Here is a 21,387-nt window from a genome sequence, read left to right on the forward strand (position 1 = left end):
CATCATGAAGTGGTTTTCATATTATCTTGGGTAAATGTATTTTATTTATCATAATATTTTGATGCCATCAACTAGAGAGTGAATACAAAATGGACATAGCTTTAGATTTGTTTCTTCAAGTGCGTTTATAATTAAAAATGTGAAGGAAATCAACAGGATCAGAAACACCAAAACAATATTACATGTTAAACGGCAATTTATAACACTCATGTAACTTTTCATAGCTGAATAGGTTTAGAACATTGTGAGTCAATTTTATTTTGGAGATAATTTACTCCATGTCTGATCTAAAGGTTTTATATTACTCAGTTGAGTGGAGCAGATCAGGACTGGGTGCTGGTGTAACAAATGTCAGCCACCAGTCAGGGATAAGAAACAGGTACCATCTGAATTTCACAAATTTCACGATATATGGTGGTGATATTAAACCTGATTCTGATTCTGACGTCTCTCACAGAGACACCATCAAAGGTGAGGAGTGAGAAGAAAAGCTTTTTTTATTGTACCTTCCTAATCTCATGGCGTCCCAGGTGACTGCAGGCAGTAGACGTCTTTGAGGTCTGTCCGTGGCAGTGGCATGGAAGCAAAGTAAAGTCCAACAAATAAACTTTGTCCTTCCAACTCATGTGTTGAGAGTATAAAGGACTGACCAGAGCCCAGAACTTGATTCAGCACCAACAATTGTCAAAGACCGAGAGATCTGATTTTCTCACTGGCAATAAACTGAATGTGAAATGGTTGCCAGGAAACATTTCCTTTTTCTCTGTTTTGTTGTCTAGATTGATCCAGGAATATTCCCTTTGCTGAATTCAGGCAGCATCTGTGAAAAGAGGAACAAGGAATTAACGTTATAGCCTTGTACCAGAATTAGTCCACCCTGATACAAAATCAAAGACAAAATCAAAGGTCCTGAAATTGTTGAGTAGCAAAGGCTGAAATGTCCCTTTTGAAAAAAATGAGGCCTGGCATGCTCTTGACCTCTTTCTGCTTCATCAACAACTGCACCAAACCTGCCCTGTCTACCCTGCACTCCACCTATCTCCTCTTCCTTCAAAGCCAAGTTTATAGGACTGTATGACTGTTTAATTGCTCTTGGTCTCAATTAAGAGATTATAACACAAATCAGGATCATTGTGTTTGTTTTGAACATCAGAAAAAGATTCTTGCTTATGTAAGTCAATTCAATTGCTCCAACCAGTCTTGTCATATCAAGTACAAGTTGTTTCAATGTCTATGCAAATGCTCCCATGTCAGTTCTTGGGAATAACCTGCCAGCCTTCTTGTTGCCGGCAGTGAACATTTTAAATACTATGGGCAATGATTTAAAAAAAACTTGTATCTCTTATTCACAGGACTCTTTGAAAGAACATCTCAACCCCACACCATGATCTCTATGCAGAAGGGGTGTCTCCTTGTCTTAATATTTGCAGTTGTATGTGTACTGTACAGATACTGGGAATTGGACAAATATTATTTCATTCAAAGCTACTTCTTCAGAATAGCCCATATGAAAAACAATTTTGGTACAAAAGTTTCTGATCCTGCATCCCCAGACAACAAACCCGGAATTATAACTGACAATGTAGAGCCGACACCATTAGTGGTGTGTTCAGTGGAATCTGCTGCTCTAAGAAACCCAGACAAACCAATCTATTACTTCATGAAGGGATTCAGTGGCAACTTGAGCCAGTGTCCACAGCCTGAGTACAAAGGCATCCCTTTGCTCTCCTCAGTGAGGAATGTCACCATTCTACCCTTGAATGTCACTGAAGTGTTTGAAGAGTCTCCTTTGAAAGGCTGGTATCAAAAGGTAAGCAATGACAAGATATCATTTCATTTCATTAATTAAGTTGTTCTACTCATTATTTTTTCACAATAGCACCATTCACAGTAGCACCACTGCCGGCCCACCAACTAGACAGTGTCGTGGTTAAGGGTCGAAACACTCTGTGAAGGTTGGGAACCACCTGATGACATCTGCTCCTGGCTGAAGGCTACGGTTACCTTGTAAGGTATCTGGAGAATGCACCCTAATAGGTGTATGTAACAAGTAATCTCTGGTTTGTACCAGTGGCTTCCAGAAAAGACTGGCTGGCAACCGAGGAAGGTCGGTTACGCTGGAGAGAAAGCTGACCTCCAGGAAAGACTGGCACGGGCACACAAGGCTAGCACCCTTGTGGGCAGCACTCAAGCTACGATTGAACAGGAAGAGCAATACCTCCAGAGTCTCCTGAGAGTGGGGGAGGATGAGAGACTCAATGGGATGGTCATACCGGCAATGGCCAGGACAGGAAACATGACGACAGGAAGCTAAAGCAAACAACACTGACTGGAGAGGAATTCACGGTAAGATGTCATTGCAGGAAAATCTTCAAAAACATCAGAGGGCTCAAGATACACCAGAGCAGGTCTAGATGTGGATCAATGGTGACCCAAGTGCAGCGCACAGACTTAGTGTCCGGTGAGACGAAGGAGAATTCCAGCCAGGAAGCACCCCACAGAACTGAAGATCTCTCCGCACTTGAGTTACCTCAGTACCGAACAACAGACCAAGTGAGTTCCTGTTTGGCTACCCTAATCCATTTGTCAAGGAAAGACAGGATCAAATGACCTAGATCGACAGACAACGTCGCCTGGATGCAGTTCGATGATGATCTAGACGGCATCCTGGAAGTTGACTTAGCAGGTCCAGTACACAGAAAGATCGATTTACTCACAGCCATAGCATACAATCTAGCTAAAGAATGATTTGGCATAACAGAGCGGAGAAGCCAGCCCTAGTTACTGCAGCAACTAAATAGGAGGGAAAGGGAGGTTCGTTGCTTGAGAGGCAAATTAAAGGCACTCAACAGGAGGTTTAAAACCAGCTCAGTGGCTCAAATAGAAGGTATCAATGACTTAACCAGAATGCTGCGGGAAAAGCTGTGCAAACTCCGGAGGGCGGAACATCTGCGACAGCAAAGAAGGAAGAAAGAGAAAAGGCGAGTGCGGTTTGTGAGAGATCCATTCAGCTTCACCAGGACTCTTCTCGGCCAACAAAGATCTGGTATACTATCCAGCTCGAAGCCAGAGGTAGAGGAGTTCCTGCGGGAGCACACAGTGACCCACGGAGGGGTCAGGGACTAGGAACCAATCGGGCTGTGCGTAGACCGGAAAAACCATCAATTGAGCTGAATGTGAAGGAGCCTACATGGCAGGAAATCCAGGACATCATTGGGAAAGCTAAAGCATCAGCTGCCCCAGGCCCAAGCGGCATACCTTATAAGGTGTATAAGAAATGCCCAAAGTTTCTTCGGAGGCTGTGGAAGGTCATGAGAAAGATCTGGACCAAAGGTACTATTCCAACAAGTTGGAAATTGGCAGAGGGATGCTTTATTCCAAAGGAAGAGGATTCTTCCACAATTGCCCAGTTTAGAACAAATTCTCTCCTGGATGTGGAATGTAAGGTTTTCTTTTCTGTGCTCGCAAGAAGGCTGACTTCTTACACGACGCAGAACCGCTATATCAACACATCCATCCAGAAAGGCGGTATTCCAGGCTTTTCAGTGTGTCTGGAACACACCTCAATGATTAGCCATTTGATTCGTAAGGCCAAGCAGAAAGAAGGCTACCTAACAGTTGTCTGGTTAGATCTTGCAAATGCCTACGGGTCTATTCCACATGACCTCATCCTAGAAGGATTCGACCACTACTACATCCCCGTGGCTATTCGAGACATGATCATCAGCTACCTAGGAGGATTCAAACTCAGATTTACATCAGCCCATTTCACAGCTAGTTGGCAGGACCTCCTGAAGGGGATTCCAACAGGGTGCACCATCTCCCCCATCCTATTTATTATGGGAATGAACCTCCTAATATCGGCAACAGAAGATGTAACCCGTGGCTTGACGCTGGAGTCAGGCATTGTTCAGCCGGCTCTACGAGGATTCATGGACGACATCACTATAACAACTGTGTCACATGCCCAAGCAAGATGGGTATTGGAAACCCTGGACAATGTAGCCACTTGGGCGAGGATGTCCGTCAAGGCCGAGAACTCCGGGTGTATGGTGATCAGAAAGGGCAAAGTTACTAACAAGTTTAGCCTCAAAGCTCAGGGTGAGGTCATCCCTTCCTTCGAAGATAACCCGATAAAATGCTTGGGGAAGTGGTTTAATGTGTCACTGACAGATGGGGCCAATGTCACCAATACTGTGAAGCAGACAGACGAATGGCTGAAGAAGATTGACAAATCCGAACTTCCTGGTAAATTCAAGACCTGGCTGTACCAATACGGCCTTCTGCCCAGGCTTCTCTGGCTCTTCACACTTTATGGAGACTGGAGCCCTTCTGTATTTCCTTCCTCTTGTGATCCGTGTATGACACTCTTCCTTCCCCATTACATCTGTACACATGGGGGATGAGAGAGGACCCAAACTGTAAACTCTGTGGTCAAAAGGGGACACTGGTTCATATACTGTCTGGGTGTAAAACAGCTCTAACTCAAAGACGGTATAGGTGGCACCATGATAAGGTGCTTCTGGTTCTTGCTGACACACTAGAGCGGGAGAGATGCAAGAAGAGGACGGCTGGCACAGATTTGAGGAAGGCCATCACCTTCATCAAAGAGGGAGCTAGGCCTTTCGTAACCAAACAACCAAAGCCCAATCTGCTGCTAACGGCCAGGTCCTGGGAGATGAGGGTCAATGTGGGAAAGAGGCTGCAGTTCCCGGATGTGGTGCACGCAACCCTACACCCAGACATTGTACTGTGGTCAACTGAAGATCTGAAAATAATTCTGGTTGAGTTGACTGTGCCGTGAGAGGAGGGATGGGAAGAGGTCCCCAAGAAAAAGGCCTTGAAGTACCAGCCCTTAGTGCAGGAATGTAAAGACAAAGGATGGCAGGCATGGTTGTTCCCTGTGGAGATCGGCTGCAGAATCCAGCCAAATCAGCATGGCGGTTGTTGTCAGCTCTGGGCCTGGATGAAAGGAGCAAAAAACAAGCAGCTTGTAGGATGGGGGAAGAGGCAGATGGGTATTGGAAACCCTGGACAATGTAGCCACATGTTGGATTTGAAGTAGGCAAGAGGAGGAAAGCTGGAAGCCAGGAGCAGATGGGCAGTGATTTGGCCACCACTGTCGGCCCACCAACTGGAGAGTGTCGTGGTTAAGGGTCGAAACGCTCTGTGAGGGTTGGGAACCACCTGATGACATCTGCTCCTGACTGAAGGCTACGGTTAACTTGTAAAGTATCTGGAGAATGCACCCTAACAGGTGTATGTAACAAGTATCTGTGGAAATTATGAGAAATGCAATGTTCTCGACATCACCTGGTCAGAAATACAGAGGCCTGGAAGTCTCAGGTACATCGATAAAGAACACATATCTTTTTGTTGACTATTTTGAAAACTGTTGTTAGTTTACTTCAGGCTTTATGTTTACCAAAGAACTTAATAATTAAATTAAAATTCAATCGGTATAGATATATATATATATATGTATGTATATTAAGAATTATTCATCTCCAGTGATCTCTGGTGGATCCTTCAGGAATGTCTGCCTTCCTCGTTCTCTTCCACCTTTCCTGAAGGCTTGGTTAGATTGGGAGGTTTGAACGTATTTAGTTTGTTAATTTAATTGGCCAGTCACATTCTGGTCATGCAATGGCACCTCTACGCTTTCTTTATTTTTGGTATTTTCATTCTATACCTCAGTGCATCTCAGTTCCCTTTCACACCTGGTGATTTAGCACTGCTTCCTTCAGCAAGGCGGGTCGAATGGGAGATGGATTAAATCTGGTAGCTGCCGTTTGGCCCTGAAGGAAACACTGCCAATAGTGGAAAACTGAACATACAACAGGAGTGGAGGGGTGGGAATGAGGGGAATGTTTGTAATTGAGAGGAGACAGAGAGACTGAACAACGTACATGGTGCTAGCAGTGAGGGCTTGTTAATCATAATGAATCTGTCTGGAGGAGGAGTAAACAGAGCCAGATGAGTGAAGATGGGAAGAGATGAGAACACAACAGTGAAACCGTGAGACAGTCTAATCAGCAGCAGGAGCAGCCACGGCGACGAGGTTTCTCACAGGTTGGCAATGCTTGTTTAAATGTACAGAAGGGACAATTAGGGCAGCATTTGTTAGGGTGGTGATTGTTGGGAATTGGCCAGTGGTAAGAGTAGATGTGTCAGGCTTTGGCTCAAAGGATGTTTTGGCTTGAAAAAGGCATTGGCTCTGGTTACGCTCCTGTGACGGTTCCTTTTTTTTCTCTCCTACTCTACCTAATGTGGTAAATGGCTGCTGTGTGTTCCTTGTGCCGGAGGTTGGAGTTCTGGGAGACCCAAGGTCTGTAGAGACCCGAAGTGCATTCGGCTGCAACTCCTTAAAGATGTGTTAGGGATCTGGAGCAGCAGCTGGATGACCTTCAGCTTGTATGGGAGGGTGAGGATAGTGGATAAGAGTTACAGGGAAGTAGTCACCCCAAAGTTGCAGGCGATGAGTAGCTGGGTGACTGTCTGGAGAAATGGAAACGTGAATAGGAGAACTCCTGTGGCCATTCCTCTCAATAATAAGAATACCGTTTCGGACACTGTTGTGGGGGATGACCTTCAAGGGGAGTGTCATGGAGGCTGGATTACTGGCACTGAGCATAGGTTCTTGGTGCAGAAGGGCAAGAGGGAGAAGAGGGGAGCGGTAGTGATAGTCAGGGGAACAGATAGGGGATTCTGTGGATGTGAATGGGATATCCGGGTGGTATGTTGCCTCCCAGGTGCCAGGGTCAGGGACGCCTAGGATCGCATCCACAACATTTTGGAGAGAGAGGGAGAGCAGCCAGATGTCTTGGTACAAATTGGTACCAAAAACATAGGAAGGAATTGCAGAGGTCTTGAAAAGAGAATTTAGGGAGCTAGGTAGAAAACTGAGAAGCAGGACCTCCCGGGTAGTAATTTCTGGATTGCTGCTTGTGCCACAAGCCATTGAGGGTAGAAACAGGATGATTCGGCAAAAGAATGCGTGGCTGAGAATCTGGTGCAGGGGACAGGGCTTCAGGTGCTCGGATCATTGGGATCTCTTCTGGGGGAGGTATGACCTGTACAAAAGGGATGGGTTGCACCTGAACTCAAGGGGGACCAATGTTCTGTTGGCAGGTTTGTTAGAGCTGTTGGGGAAGGTTTCAACTTACTTGGCAGTGGGATGAGAACTGGAGTGAAGGGACTTGGGATAGGACGGAAGGTATAAAAAGCAAAGATAGCATACAGACAGACTGTCAGGAAGGACAGGCAGGCAGAACATAATTGCAGCCAGCAGGGTAAGTATCAGTGCATTAGGGATACAGAATCAAAAAGGGTAGTCAATGCAGCACACAAAGTGTTATATCTCAATGCACAGTGTATAAGAAATAAGGTGAATGAACTTGTAGCACTATTACAGATTGTCAGATTTGCCCATCACTGAATCGTGGCTGAAGGATGGTTGTATTAGGGAGCTGAATATCCAAGGTTACACATTGTATCAGAGGGATAGGAAGGTAGACAGAGGGGGTGGTGTGGCTCTGCTTGTAAGGAATGGCATCAAAGCAGTAGAAAGATGGTACAGAGGATTGGAAGATGTTGAATCCTTGTGGGTTGAGTTAAGAAACTGCAAGGGAAAAAGGACCCTGATGGCAGTTATATCACAGATTACATTGGGAAGTAGAAAAGGCACGTGAAAGGGCAATGTTATGCTAGACATAGGAGATTTTAAAGTGCAGGTTGATTGGCAAAAGTAGGTTGGAAATGGATCCCAAGTAAGTGAGTTTGTTGAATGCCTATGAGACGGCTTTTTCAAGCAGTTTGTTGTTGAGGCTACTAGGGGATTAGCTATACTGTATTGGGTGTTATATATTGAGCCGGAGGTGATTAGGGAGATAGAGGTAAAGAAACCCTTAGGAGGCAGTGATCACAATTTGACTGAGCTCAACTTGAAGTTTGATAGGGAGAAAGTAAACTCTGATTAAGGTATTTCAGTGGAGTAAGGGAAATTACAGTGGAATGAGAGAGGAGTTGGCCAAAGTAAATTGGAAGGAGATGCTGGCAGGGATGACAGCAGAGCAGCAATGCTATGAGTTTCTAAGAAAAAATGAGGAAGGTGCAGGATTGATGTATGAAGTGCCTACAATAATTCCAAAGGACTGAAGTAGGGTAAATACTGAGAGGCTTTTATTTGCAGTAAAACGTGACTTCCATGCTGAGTGTTTGCCCCTGGTCTGAGGGGTAGGAGCAGGGTGAAATCGCCTTTATTCAGAGCTCTGTGGGAGGAGCCACAGGAGCAGTCAGCAGAGGGGCTTGGGCATGTCCAGACAGTTAACCCAGTTACAACATGTATGTATGATTTACCACAATGTATTCCAAAAACAAAGAAATATTCAAATGGCAAAATAGTACAACTGTAGCTGACAAGGGAAGTCAAAGCTAGTGTAAAAGCAAAAGAGAGGGCATACAGCAAAGCAAAAATTAATGGAAAGGGAAACTTTTAAACCCTATGGAGATCAACTGAAAGAATCATTAGGAGGGAAAAGATGAAATATGGAAGCTAGCTAGCAAATAATATCGAAGTGGATTGGACGTTCGATGATGGATTGTAAAAGCTTTTCCAAGTTTGTAAAAAATAAAAGAGAGATGAGAATGGATATAGGACCACTAGAAAATGAGGCCTCTCCAAAATGTGTAACCTTGGATACTCAGTTCCCACTCAGTGCAAATGACAATCCACTCTTTAAGAAAGGAGGAAGGCAGCAGAAAGGAAATTATAGACCAATTAATCTGACCGCAGTGGTTGGAAAGATGTTGAAGTCAATTGTTAAAAATGAGGTTATGGAGTACTTGGTGACACAGGACAAGAAAGGAGAAAGTCAGTATGGCTTCCTTAAGGGAAAGTCTTGCCTGACAAACCTGTTAGAATTCTTTGAGGAGATTACACATGGAATTGATAACGGAGATGCAGTGGATGTTGTACATTTGGACTTTAGGAAGGTGTTGACAAGGTGCCACACATGAGACTGCTTACCAAGTTAAGAGCCTGTGGTATTACAGGAAAGTTAATATCATGGTTAGAGCATTGGCTGATTGGTAGGAGGCAGCGAGTGGGAATAGAAAGTATACTTTTCTGGTTGGCTGCTGGTGACCAGTGGTGTTCTGCTGGGGTCAGTGATGGAATTGTTTCTTTTTATGCTGTATATCAATGATTTAAATGATGAAATAGATGGCTTTTTTGCCAAGTTTGCAAATGACATGAAGATTGGTGGAGGGGCAGATAGTATTGAGGAAACAGGTAAGCTACAGAAGGACTTAGACAGATTAGGAGAATGAGCAAGGAAATAGCAAATAAAATACAATGTTGGAAAATGCATGATCATGTACTTTGGTGGTAGAAATAAATGTGGGACTATTTTCTAAATGGAGAGAAAAATCAAAAATCTGAGATGCAAAGTGACTTGGGAGTCCTTGTGCAGAACACTCGAAAGGTTAACTTGCAGGTAGGGTCGGTAGTGAGGAAGGCAAATGTAGCGTCAGGATTCATTTCAAGAGGTCTAGAACACAAGAGCAGAGATGTGATGCTGAGGCTTTATAAGGCACTGGTGAGGCCTCACCTTGAGTATTGTGAACAGTTTTGGGCTCTTCCTCTAAGAAAAGATGTGCTGGCATTGAAGAGGGTTCAGAGGAAGTTCACATGGATAATTCCAGGAATGAAAGGGTTATCATATGAGTAACATTTGATGGCTCTGGGTCTGTACTCACTGGAATTTAGATGGATGGGAGGGTCAGATTGAAACCTTACTCATATGATAACCCTTTCATTCCTGGAACCATGGCTGGTCTATTTCCCTCTCAATCCCTTTCTTCTGCCCTCTTTGTGTAACATTTGATGCCTTCACTAATCAAGAACCTTTACTGATTAATCACCGGTTTAAATGTACCCAATTACTTGGCCTGCACAGCCAGCTGTGGCAATAAATTGCACAGATTCACCTCCCCTTGGTTTTTAATTGCTTTTCATCTCTGTTCTAAAGGGTCTCCTTCTATTCTGGCATTGTGCCCTCAGGCCCTAGACTTTGCCCTGTTGGAAGCTGCTTCCCACATACACTCTATCTCTGCCTTTTAATATTCAAATTCAATGTCAATGTAAATTTATTATCAAAGTATGTATATGTCACCATATATTACCAGGAGATTGTTTTTATTGCAGGCATTTACAGGAAAATAATTCCATGGGACTGACTTTGAGCCAAAGTAGACTTTACTCTGTTGCATTTTCTTTCATAGCTGATGGCTGCCACATAATTGGCCTCTTTCTCTATCTCAACATATGATTGTACCTACTTTTCTGACACTATTCCATCTAATTTGGTCCTCCAAACCTCTCACGTCTCTTCTGGTCATGAGTTTATTGGGATGTAACCTGTTGATGAAGCCACTGTATTCCTTGTTATCATCAGTACATAAGGCAAAACCACCTGCCCTGTTGTTCCATGTTGTTGCATCATTTTGGCCATATTTTTTAATGTTCATTTTGTCCTTTCCACAATTCCACTAGACTGTGGTTTATAGGGTACAGCAATTTGAATACCACAAACTTCCCTTCATGATGTACTACTCCATCCTTACCATGTACATCTTTGTGTTCCTTATACGTTTCTCACCCTGCTCCTTCTATTACTCTTTTAATTTTTTTATCTTCTGCTCCTCAGTTAAATCCATGACCTTAAACTGTTGTTCCTTCTGTCTTCCCATCTCTGCAGCTTCCATTCCTGCCCATTGGACTCATTGGAATTCAAAAAGATAAGGAGAGATTTCATTGAAACCTTTCAAATGTTGACAGGCCAAGACAGAGAAGATGTGGAAAGGATGTTTTCTCTGGTGGGAGAGTCTTGGACAAGAGGGCACAGTTTCAGGATAGAGGGGCACCCTTTCAAAATAGAGATGTGGCAAAATTTCTTTAGCCAAAAGGTGGTGAATTTGTGGAATTTGTTGCCATATGCAGCTGAGGAGGCCAGGTCTTTAGGTGTATTTAAGGCAGAGATTGATAAGTTCTTGATTGGGATTGGAGATGGCATCAAAAGATATGGGGAGAGTGCCAGGATTTGGGGTTGAGGAGGATAGAAAAAAAGGGACAGGCCAGGATTGAATTGTGGAGCAGACTCGATGGGCCAGGTGACCTAGTTCTGCTCCTATATCTTATGGTCCAAAATCCATGACCTTCAACTGTTGTTCCTTCTGTCTTCCCATCTCTGCAGCTTCCATCCTTGCCCGTTAAAAGCTTTGCTTTGCTAACTCATCAGCATTCCTATTCCCTGCAGGGAACAATTTTGAGTGGGCTTTCATCTTTATGACTTCCTATTCTTCCTCCTTTTTGTTGTCATATTCTGACACCCATGTGGTCCTCCAGTACAATAAAGATTATTTGCAAGGAAGGTAGAAATTTTAATACCCTTTACAGCTACATCTCAACCCTGCAGGCCAAGGCTGACTAACCAAAAATCCAGCAGTAGCTGGATAAATACTGAAATGCTGTTTGGACCAGCTGCATGTTTAAATTGAACTTTCATACACACTTTACAAAACAAACACTGTTTATTTCAAAACCATTTTTACAAGAGATCACAATTTCAAAAGTCTTGAGCAACATTTTTTAATGTTCTGTAAATTGGTGCAGTTTTGTTAAGAACAGCAACTTTTAGAACTGCTCCCCAAATATTCCAATCTTCCTAAAATGTAAAATTCAAACTTCACATTTAACTGTCCACCAATGAGCAATGTACCTGAATGCCCATTTCCCTTTGAAATGTGATAATCTCATATTTGAAATAGAAATGCACACATTTCCAACTGAACCCAGATTACATATGTCCAGTGTGGAATCCAGGTTCCCCTAAAATCAATTCCATGGAAAACAAATAACGAAACACCAATCAAAACCAATACAAGACAAAACACAAAAATCCATGCATGCACTGTTCTTCCTTCAGAAACTTCTGTAAAACAGTTAATTCTCACTATGAAAAACTTTTACACATTTTCCAAGGAACCAAGGAGAAGAAAAAAAAACTGGCTGGTGGGGGCCCCCAACACATTAACACATTGATGCAATCTCTTAACAACCTAATCTTTCTCTTTCTCTCTCTTCCCCCCTGTCTCCCTCTGCCTCTGCCTTTCCCTCTCCCCTCTCTCTCTCTTTCTCCCTCTTTACCCCCTCTCCCTCTCCTCCTCCTTCTCTCTCTGTCTCTCTCTCTCTCACACACATAGTCATCCTTTCAAGTTCACTCTCATGTGCCCATATTTTACAAAATTAAAATGTACAAACCATTCCAGAAAATCTCTTTTCCGAAGATTTAAACCCTTGCCAAAATATTGAGGAAGTGCATTACTTTAAGACTTTAAAACAAAGAAATGTTGGAAGTTATTCATCATGCACAAGTAAACAGCACTTAACAAGTTTAAAGCATGAAATTCCCACATTAACCAAAATTCCAACAAATTCTGACCCTACTGTAATCCAAATCTCTGATTTTTGTTTGGATTTAAATTAGATGAACTGTCCACTGTACATTTCTGCGCATAATGACCCATATGATCACATATGAAACAGCAGATTTGAGTGTTGTACTGCCCCTGACAACAGCTTCCCTGTTTGGGCGAAAGTGCATTCCAGCTCTGAGTTACTTCCCATTTACGATCTCTCTGCTGGCTTCTGTACTGACCCACAATTGCCCACACTATATCCCGTGTATCTTGTCGAGGGGAAAACATTTTAGCTGCCTCTGGATTATGCTGCAAGTTAAAATCTTACTTCGGCTTCCTACTCTAGTTTTGCAGATTACCTGAGACATCATTGTGTCAATTTTAAAACATAGAAAGTCAAACAACTTGAGCTCACAAAATGGAGGATGCAAAACAGTTCCACAAAATGGCAGCCTCCATCTCCAAACACATGGCAAGAACAAAGGCATTTGGACCATTTGTTTCCACTGTCCTTGATCCGTTCGAATTCACTATTTTGCAGGCTATAGCTCTTTCTGCCCAACACAACCAATGTGCACAGGAGGGTAAATTATGCAAATAAAAATAGTGAGAACATGATTTGTAGACTCCTTGAAAGTGAGTTTGTAGGTTGTGGAATCAGTTAAGCAATAAGGTGAATGAAGTGATCCACACTGTTTCAGGAGCTAGGGTAATAACTGTTCCTGGACATGGTAGTGTGGGACCTAAGGCTACTGCATAGGCTGCCCGATGGTAACACTGAGAAAAGTGCATGACCTGGATGGTGGACATTCTTGATGATGGATGCTGCTTTCTTGTGTCAGCACTGTTTGTAAGTTTACTGGGTGATGAGGGGAGCTTTGTCTGTGATCTATTAGGCTGTATCCAACACTTACTGTAGACTTTTCTATTCTTGAGAATTGGTGTTTCCATAGCTGACTGTGGCGTAACCAGTCAGGACTCTCTCCAATATGCGGGTAGGGAGGTTTGTCAAGGGTTTAGATGATGTGTTGAATCTGTCAAACTTCCAAAAGAGTAGAGGCGCTCTTGTGAGAGCTGGTTAGTGATAACTGGAAGCAGGTGAGAAGGGGTTGATTGGTTGATGGTGGTGAGTACAGATGGGAAGTGTGAACACAGAATCAGAATCAGTTAACAGCTTATGACGATAGGTTCTTGGCTCTCCAGCAAGCATCTAAAGTTCTGTGTAGCTCACACGGTGGGAACCTCCAGATGTCTGAATTACCCTTCTTACAGTGCAATTAACATTGTGGTGGACTGTGAATTGGCAACAATCTTTCTGAGGCAGAAAAATGTGACCAGATTCAGCAATCCAAATCAGCATTCACAGGGGATATTGTCAGTCTGTGTGTATACTCATGTCCAAATCTAGTGTGAATGGTGCGTACTGTAGACAGTTGAAGTTCTGAGGCTGAAATTTGACATGACGAAGATATCCAAAATAATAAGGGAGATAGAGAGGGCAGATAGTAAAAAAAATACATAAAATAAACTGGTATTATCTGTAGGAAATGTGTAAGTTTAAGTTTAGAGTGTGGTTGCAATCCGGAATAAGGAAGTAATGGAGGTTAATATCTCATAATATTTAAGAAGTGTCTAGACAAACTCTTGAATTGTCAAGATGGAGAAAGCTACAGAGCAAATGCAAATAACTTGGACAGGAAAAACAGGGAGGATCCCTGGAGGAGTCCATGACATAAAAAAAAGTTGGGAACCCCTGGCAGAGGGATATGGGCTAAATGCAGGCAAATGGGATGAGGTCAGTTCAGCAGATATGGGATAAAGCACCTGTTTATGTGTAGTAAAACTGTTTAATTCTAGACTGTATGACTCCAAATGGGATTAGTATAGATTGAGTGCAGTGAGCTGGTGGATGAGATGTGCTGAATGACTTGTTTCTATCTTTACAATTCTAGAACTTTCTTTTTCAGTGATTAATGAGGGTGACAGGTTATATTTCTTTCCTGAGGAGTGGAACCACCAAATTAATCTGGATTGAGGGACAGGTCTGGAGGATTTTTACATGGGTCTCTGGATAGAACATTCCTTTTCTGCAGTGTGGGATTGTGTGGAGCAAACATTTCACATACCCCCTCAGAGTACTGGTTGTAGTGTTTTTGTGTGATGCTGGCAGCCACTGCACACTGGGCTCTCTGACTGAACTGTTTTTAGCTTCATTAAGACACAGGGAGTCTGGACAAGAGATGTTTTAAAAGAATAAAAATTAACATTACAAATCAAAATTTTCTTTTTTCATTATACCACAGGTAAAACCAGAAAAGGAGAAGTATTGGACACATGTGCTTGCTGATGGCTGTAGATTGGCACTGCTCTGGAAATATGGGGGAATCTACCTGGATACTGACATTATATCACTGAGGTCTATGCCGTTTGCTAACTTTACATGTCCGCAGAGCACAGGAACTGTCAATAATGTGGCACTCGGTTTCCATCACTTTGTGGAATTGCATGGAAGATTTTGTAACCCATCACAATGGAAGTGTTTGGGGTCAACAGGGTCCTCAACTGATTACGCGTGTGCTGAAGAGATGGTGCAATACTAGTAAACTAGCCACCTTCATTGGTAAGGAATGCAATGGCATCTCTCTATGGATCACAAATGGTTTCTATCCAATCCCATATCCAGAATGGGAGAGGTGCTATGTTCACTGGGAAAAAGAGCATATAGAACGGGGCTTCTCAGCTACATATGGAGCACATGTCTGGAGTTATATGAATTCCAGAAAGAAAAAAAAAAGTATTGTTGCTGGAAGTGGACCATTAATAGAATATTTTTTCCAACTGCATTGTCCAATTATATACAAAAATTTAATTAAATCCAGAAATAGTACAATGTCATTTAGGACCTGATATTGTACAATAATTGACAAATGAAGTAGACACATTTCCCAAAATTTCACTTTATAACTTATAAGAAAATCCTTTGAGCATAACTATAATCCATGATACAATTATTGTCATACATAGTCTTCAAAGAACAGCTCATCCAAACTAGATAGCATGCAGTTCAGTTGTCGAATATCAATCAGACAGAAATGCCAATATCCCAGTGCAGGTCTGTGTAATGCAATCTTAAATTGGGGCAGATGGCAGTGACCATGCTGGAGGTGTCCCATATTTAACTCAACACAGAGCAGAAAGCAGCAGTATTTGACAAGACATTCATGTGAATTAGTTGAAAGATAAAAACTTTGAGAAAATCAGGCACTGTGTTTTACTGCATTTAGATTCGTCATAATGTTAATTAGATTAGATTAGATTAGATTATGAGGACACGCAGTCCTCTTTTATTGTCATTTAGTAATGCATGCATTAAGAAATGATACAATGTTTTTCCAGAATGATAACACGGAAACACATGACAAACTGACTTAAAAACTTACAATGACCACATAATTATAACATATAGTTACAACAGTGCAAAACAATACCGTAATTTGATAAGAACAGACCATGGCATGGTAAAAGTCTCAAAGCCTCTCGAAAGTCCCATCATCTTGCGCAGACGGTAAACCTCTAGCTTGCCAATGCAGCATACTGGAAGCCTCCGACCACAGCCCGAAAACTCCGAGCCTCCGACCAGCTCTCTGACACCGAGCACCGAGCACCATCTCTGCCGAGTGCTTCGACCCCGGCCCCGGCAACAGGCAATAGGCAAAGCTGAGGATTTGGGGTCTTCATCTCCAGAGATTCTCAATCGCACAGTAGCAGCGACAGTGAAGCAGGCATTTCAGAAGTTACTCCAGGTGTTCCTCCGTGCTTCTCACGGCTGCCTCCATCAAATCTGGATTGTACACAGCCCCGTAGTTGACATATAATCGATATAATTCGGAACGGTCGCGCGCGCTGCGTCGCGTTACTATCTTCTCCTCCTTCATTTTTTTTGTATTTGGAAGAAAAATAATTCTGATTGTGTGCTGACAGATCTGAGAGTGGCCAAGCACATAGAAAGATGCACATGAAGAGCATTCCAATATTACAATGGTTGAATGTTTCAATTTACTATCGGAGAATGTACATTATACAGCATACAACCTGAAATCCTCCCCTCAGCAAAAGCATCAGCCCCCCCCCACTCACACCACCCACCATGCATTGGCAAGCTCCCAGATACCATGATCTAGAGCCCATCAAAAACTAGTGTCCACTCCAACTCTTTGACATCTCAACAGGCCATCTCTCTCACTAACGAGGGAGAGGGAGAGATATCACTCCTACCACAGTGACAGGGGAGGCCAACTCAATGTTACGATCTGCAGCGTTGCTTATTTCAGTTCCCCCAACTCAAGAATCATCAAACTCTCTCTCAAGCCAGAACTTACTAATAGGGACAAATTATAAAATAAGATTCTCTACATTGGAAATAAATATTTTTGTGGAGGAAAAAGATGATTAAAAAAGTGATCATTTTTAACTTTGCGATGTGGGGACATAATTTGAGAAGACAAAGAACACCAAGTCACTGGCTTCCAGTTCACTTCAAATTGCTTGGCAATCTCCAGATCTGAATGCCTATTGGTGAGTCATACAGAATTTCAACATTAACAGGATAAAGTGACTTTAATTTTTGTCTATTTTGTCCATTACTGCTCAGTTTATGTTTGATACTTAAACCAGAGTTAAGATCACCAATCACATTTGGTAAGGCGACTCGTACAGGAAGTGTAACAGTTCATGTCATTGCTGTAAATCTGGAACTTTTGCAGTTTCGATACATTTAGAAGAGTTAATATGCATGTGGAAACCTGCAATGGAAAATTGTAAAATCAAAATCAACTGGCAAGTAATATCTAATAACAACAATACTAATATAGAGACTTTGAAGTATTTTGGTGTTCACTCCAACAAACAATGGAGTCGACATCTCCTTCCACTAGTCAAGGTGTGGAAACAGGCCAGTCACAGCTGTGTTTTCACCCAGTTAGCGATTGGTCATTGAGTGCAGCTCCAGTTCCCTAACACGGTGTGTAAGGAGCTGCAGCTGTGTGTATTTCAAGCAGACATACAGCAGCTATTAGGGTGACTGGAAATCTCCCAGATCTTGCACATCTGGCATTGAGAACACACCACGAACCCTGGGTTCATTGTCACAACTCTAGCTCAGCACTAATAGACAAAGACAGAAATAAACTTTGCATAAGCTTAGCGTAGCCTACAGCTCTTCTTGCCAAAGCCTCAAGTACTCCATCTAATTTGATACACTCACACAGTGGCTGTTCCATCCAAACTCAGTGAATAGTTTTGAAAGGCCTCCTGCATGCTCACTCCCCACAAACAAGCAGCAGTTCGAGATATCTCAAGCCTACAGTAAAGTTCTGAAAGGTCCCGCTCCACAAACATGCAAATGCTCACTATATCTCACACCCACTGAAAAGTTCCAAAATGGCCCACTGGCTTTTCATATTCTTTGCTCACTCTCAAACAAGTGAGTGCCAAAAATCACCATGGATCCCCACCATCCAGTCCATGCTCCCTTTTCACTCTTACAGAGCATGAAGTCCCACTTCACCTGATTTAGGAGCATCCACATTTCTATACCTTTCATTTCTTGAACCAAGCAGACAACCCGAATCCTGCCTCAGTGATGGGGAGTACAGATCACTTCTTGCACTCCATAGACCTGTTTTTAGTTGAACATTTTTACCAATTTATGTAAATTTGAGAGCGTAGGAGAGGAGAAGGTGGCGGTGCAATGCAGCGCACGCGGCCACTCTGGTGAATGATATCTGTAATCTGTCAAGTAGGGTACCATGCACAATTCTGATTTGATGGAGACAGATGTGAGAGTACGAAGGAACATCTGGAGAAACTTCTGAAATGCCGGCTTCGCTGCTGCTGTTACTGTGTGGTCTGGAATCTCCAGAGGAGAAGGCCCCAAATCCTCGGCTTTGCTTGTTTTGGTGGCCCGGGCGAGGTTGAAGTTGCTCGGCAGAGGATGGCGCTCGGGAGGCTGTATCAGAGGGGCTGGTCAGAGGACCGAAGTTTTTGGATGGACGGACTCAGTGTTGGCTGTGGTCGGGTGCTTCCAATGCATCGGCAGTTGTTGGTGCCTGGAGGTTAATGGCAGGAAGTTTCTCCCTTTTGCTGCCTGCTATCGGGGTCTATCGGGAGTCGATGGGGACTTTGAAACTTTTTTTTTACCATGCCCATGATCTGCTCTTCATCAAATTATGGTATAGCTTTTCACTGCTGTAACCATATGTTATAATTATGTGTTCTGTCAGTGTCTGGTTTGTCCTGTTTTTCTGTGATATCACTCTGGAGGAACAACGTACCATTTCTTAATGCATGTATGCATTTCTAAATGACAATAAACGAGGACTGAGTGTTCTCATAATCTAAAAAAAAATATGCTTTAACTGCTATCAAAATCTATGCTTCTGTGAGCAAGTTTTTCATTACATCTGCATTTCAATGTACCTGTACAGTGAAGTGCATTTTAAGCACTGCTTGATTTGACTTGACTTTAGTGTCTTCAACCGTTCAGTGGGATTTAATGATAGAATAGTGACATTCCTGGATGAGGAGAGCAAAGAAATGTCTCTGTACTCAGGCTGTGGATACTGGCTCAGGTTGCCACTAAATCCCTTCATGAAGTAATAGATTGGTTTGTCTGGGTTTTGGAGAGTAGCAGACTCCACTGAACAATGTTGTCATCTCTATGTTACTTCACTCCACAAACATGATATTGAATGTTTTTGAAACCTTTGTACCAGTTGTTAATATTACCTGGGGCAGTTTCTAGATATTGCTGTTATTGGGTTGATAGTGTTTGTAGTATATGTCCTGACTGTCAATGTGAGATGACCAAATCACACCCTGCTTCCTGCACCCATGCAGAACACGTCAACCTCATCAACTTTGCCTCCAACTTCCATCCTGCCTTCAAATTTACCTGGTCCATTTCTGACACCTCCCTTTCCCTTCCCAATCTTTCCGTCTCTGGAAACAGCTTATCTTCTGATGTCTGTTATAAACCTACTGACTCTCACAGCTACCTGGACTATATCTCTTCCCACCTTGGTACTTGTAGAAATGCCATCCTCAATGCCTCCGTCTCTGCTGCATCTGCTCTCAGGATGAAGCATTCCTTTGCAGAACAAAGGAGATGTCTTCCTTCTTTAGGGAAGGGGTCTTCCATTCATCCACCATCGATGCTGCCATCAACCACATCTCTCCCATTCAGTGCATGACTACCTTCACTCCATCCTCCCACCACCCCATAAGGGATAAGGTTCCTCATGTCCTCATCTACGACCCCACAAGCTTCCATGTCCAGTGCATAATTCTTCCCAATGTCCGCCATCTTCAATGGGATCTGTCACGTACCCCGTGACGGGAATAAAGAACCAGCAGAGATGGAAAACACTTTGGAGTCCAATATTGCTATAAACTAATAATATTTATTAGTAACTATGCCATACAGTAATATAAATGTAGATAAGTCAAACAGGTTAGCAATGATTATATATAAAGGTAAGTGTGGAATATATATGTATGAAAACTAAGCTTCTTTAAGTCTAGGGGTAAAAAGATACAGTCTTACGATGTTGAGTAAAGTTCAGTTCAGTTCAGTTCGTGGTATTTAGTTGAGTAGTGATGGAGAGAGAGAGAGAGAGAGAGAGAGAGAGAGAGAGAGAGTTGAGTCTTCAGGTGAGCTGATGCCGTTGATCTTCTCGTCATCCTCCGAAATCCTTTACAAGTCACCGACTATGACTTTAACCGGGGGACCGGTTTCCCTGTGGTGGAGCTATCACCCCGGCAAGGGTGGACACATAGTCAACTCCCCACCAGTCAACCCCTTCTCCTTCCAACTGGAATAGCAATTTGGTTCGATCCACCTGATCGATCCTCCAAAACCCACTTTCTCTGAAGGCACAACAATGCTCATTCAGTGTCCAGATCATGTGTCTGAGGTCTGTATCATCTGACCTCCCATTTATTTCACCAGGCTGAGCATCACCTGTCATTCAAAGAGTCCCTCCCTCCTTTGTCTGTGAAGAAATGCACAAGCAGGCAAGAAGTCCTTGAAGAAATATCAACAACCTGCTAAAAATCATAACATCAAGTGTCCATTAAATAACACCGCCTTCGGTCACCGTAGCAACTTACGAGCTGCTCGGTGCTGTCTCCAACTCCAAACTCAGTAAAAATCCAAAGTTACTTCCAATGCCTTAAGGTGACAGTCCACCCGTTAATCTTTGTCTCTCTCTCTCTCTCCCTCTTTACAAAAGCAATTTATCGGTGGTAAATAACTCTCTCTCTGTCTCTCTCCAAACAGTTAATAGGGGCACTTCGGGATCCCCTCGCACTCCCCTTCCTCAGGGAAAAAAAATTGTCGAAGACGATTTTTTTTAAATGTCCATCACAGGGTTTTAAACAATACAGGGAAAAACATCAGATGACAAAGCAAAAATGGTTACAGTTTTCAACTTAATACCTGGATAACTAATCAGCTATAACATTGTCAATACCTTTCACATGTTTGATTTTTAACTCACCTTCCTGCAATATCGGACTCCAATTTAACAGCCTTCTATTCTTATCCTTCATCTTAGTTAGAAACGTCAACGGATTATAACCCATGTAAACCACAAGTGGTCTCTGAGCAACAGAAAGGTTTTGAGGTCTCTGATCATAGGCCTCAAAATGCTGTAAAGCCAGAATAAGGGCTAGTAATTCCTTTTCAACAGTTGAATAATTTTTCTGGTGTACATTAAACTTCTTTGAGAAATAAGCTACTGGATGTTCAATGTCATCCACTCCCTTCTGTAACAGTACTGCCCCAGCAGCTTCATCACTGATACCGGTTGTTATAGAAAATGGCTTTGAAAAGCCAGGTGCTTCGAG

At 42.8% G+C, this 21,387-nt stretch overlaps 1 pseudogene; it reads left to right on the forward strand.

Annotated features, from left to right (window-relative positions):
* Nucleotides 1-1,507: 1,507 nt before the first annotated feature.
* Nucleotides 1,508-15,387, forward strand: LOC140197048 (alpha-1,4-N-acetylglucosaminyltransferase-like; annotated as a pseudogene).
* Nucleotides 15,388-21,387: the final 6,000 nt, after the last annotated feature.

Source organism: Mobula birostris, chromosome 4, assembly GCF_030028105.1.
Source record: "Mobula birostris isolate sMobBir1 chromosome 4, sMobBir1.hap1, whole genome shotgun sequence".
Classification (NCBI taxonomy): domain Eukaryota; kingdom Metazoa; phylum Chordata; class Chondrichthyes; order Myliobatiformes; family Myliobatidae; genus Mobula; species Mobula birostris.